Here is a 2,668-nt window from a genome sequence, read left to right as displayed (position 1 = left end):
TTCAGGCCTCATGAATGTTAGTTATTTTTGGTCCTTCCAAAACCTACATATGATCTACTTATTAAATACCATCAATATATAAACGTATCTTATGACTTTCATACATCTACATCCTATTCATTTGCTTGTCCGCTATAGAGGAAACGAATATTCGCAACTTATAAAAAAATATAAATTACAAATGGCTTTCTTGGAGCTTTGTCTAGAGAGTGTGTACAACACTTCAAAACCTCAGGCATATCAAAATTCCTTTCTGGCTTCCTTGAAAAGAGAAAGAGTGTCTACAAGTGACAAGGGGAGTCCTGCAGATACTTCTGTTCAAATGAAGCCTTAATAACACTGAAGTCTGATTGGATTAAACACAATGGCAAAAGCATATAAAAGTGTTTGCCAGTTCTACTGTGCTTGGATGAGGCACCTTCAAGAAGTCAGCCAATAAGAAAGCTAACTGCAGGCTTCAGCTAGAGTGTGAGTGTGTGTGTGTGTGTGTGTTTAAGGGATATACCCTTTATTCACCTCTGATTTTCGTTTTCTCTCTTGCATTAGAGGGCGTTATGTCGCAGAAGATGCCTGGTCGTGGCAAGCTGAGAAGCAAGGCTCACGCTAAAACCAAGACTTGTTCTTCCCCGGCCGACCCCAGTTCCCTGGGGGACGTGGGCACCGTCTTCTCTGCAAGGGCAGCTACGCGGAGAGGGTCCGGGCCGGGGCGCCGCTGTACCTGGCGGCGGTGCTGGAGTACCTGACCGCTGGGATCCTGGAGCTGGCGAGCAACACCGCCCGCGACAAGAAGACATCATCCCGCGCCACCTGCTGCTGGCCATGCGCAACAGCAAGGTACTCAATAAGCTGCAGGGCAAAATCACCACCACGCAGGGCAGCGCCCTGCCCAACATCAAGGTAGTGCTGCTGCCCAAGAAGACAGAAAGTCATCCTAAGGCCAAAGGCAAGTGATTGCCCCTAGATAAGCCCAACGGATGGCCTGTTTTTCAGTGGAAAAAGGAAAATGAAACCAAAGGCTCTTTTAAGAGCCAGCCACGAATTCAGAGAAAAGTGTAGGCAGATACTGCAAAACAGAATTTCAAGAAGGTCTTGCCATTCCTTTCATTCGTTACCTTGATAGTCTCCACTTTGTCATTTTCAGCAACATTATGTAACAACAGTGGTTTCCTTAAAAGTGAGTTTAGCGTTGGATTTTCATGCAAGTTGTAGTTTTTTGAAAGACAGTATTCTGTGGCATCCAGAAAAGCACTTTTGTTCATTTGGGCAGTTTTATTTGCAGTGAAGTTACAATGAATCTGTCAATTGTTGAGTAATTTCTTTCTCCAGGCCTGAAGTATGTGCTTTAATACACTGTATTTGGCATGTTAAGATTGTATTTAGTTAGCCTTTAGATATTTTAATATAGGAAGATATGTATGTATGAATTGGTTTAACGTTTCACTCTGTGGGCTGTCAGTTTTCCCAAGAAGTCTCCTTCAAGCATGGCCAACCGGGATGAATGTGAAAGAGAGTCACGGGCCAAAGGAGGCTCCTACTGAGCCTCTGTCTGCCTCATCTCTGCCAAAGCCAGACTCTGCTGAGTCCAGATCTGGAGAATCTAGCAAGGTCTTTAGCCTATATTTTTATGGAGGGTACCCTAATCTTTCTTTTTAAATGAGCATGTGTCTCAACCATTGGTTTAGATTGATTTCCTTTTGCCTAATACTAACTCTAAGGGTGACAGTATCCTGCCTCTGGAATGTTGTTGCATCTGCCACAAATGAACATTCGGTGCCGTGTGATGGTTGGATGGTTTCATGTCTGTTCACCTATGGCAGATGTTGGCCTAAAACTTGCTTTTTAACTCTAGAACACCTTAAACTTCTTTGGTGGCTACCATTGCTTAACAACCAGAACCTTAGATCAGTTCCCAGATTGGGAACACAGTCTAACCTAGAGTAAGGAAGGAAGTACACAGACAAAACAAAACCTTTGACTTTGGAGTCCAGAGGAGAAATGAGTGTATCTGCCCATTAAACCCACAGGCTAATGAAAAGTGAAGCGATTATTTGGTTGAGCAATTATTTTCTAGGCTGTTCTTTCTGAAAGGCCAAACAAAAGCATTAAATCTGGAAAGTAGAGGCATTATTAATAGAAATAAGATTTGTAAAATGTGCAGTGAAGAATTTCAACCCTTTTGGAGTATGAACTACAGTAATAAATATATATTTTTACAGTATACTATAATACTAATATATAGGTTTATTACATATATGTATGTGTTTCAGAATCAGAAGTTTCACAAAACAATCCTTACTTTTACTAAGTGGGATGCATTCTCATCAATTCCATTCTATTTTAACCTAATCCATTTTGTTTTAAAAAATGCTGTTTAAGAGGCACTAAATTGATTTTAAAAGAGTAGTGACCTGTAGTTCGAAAGACATTGGGATAATGGGAGTTGCCAGGCAGAGTACTTGACACTGCACCCGCAAGGCCACATTGATTGGTTCAGATGATGAAGTACTCTGAGCTGGGCCTATAAGTGCCTTTCCTGGTATTTTCAGATGTTGAGTTTGAATATAGATTCTTTTTCTTCTCTTTTATGGACATAAAGGAGATGCCAGAACTGCCAGCAGACATGTCTGTTGCCTCTTGGAGAGGATTAAGAGAAGGAACAGAAAGTACA

At 41.6% G+C, this 2,668-nt stretch overlaps 1 pseudogene; it reads left to right on the top strand.

The window, feature by feature from the left end:
- The first annotated feature begins 526 nt into the window (after positions 1 to 526).
- LOC105858321 (histone H2A type 1-like) lies at positions 527 to 1,438 on the top strand (annotated as a pseudogene).
- Positions 1,439 to 2,668: the final 1,230 nt, after the last annotated feature.

Source organism: Microcebus murinus, chromosome 15 (assembly GCF_040939455.1).
Source record: "Microcebus murinus isolate Inina chromosome 15, M.murinus_Inina_mat1.0, whole genome shotgun sequence".
Taxonomy (NCBI): domain Eukaryota; kingdom Metazoa; phylum Chordata; class Mammalia; order Primates; family Cheirogaleidae; genus Microcebus; species Microcebus murinus.
This window is presented reverse-complemented; position numbering and strand designations above follow the sequence as displayed.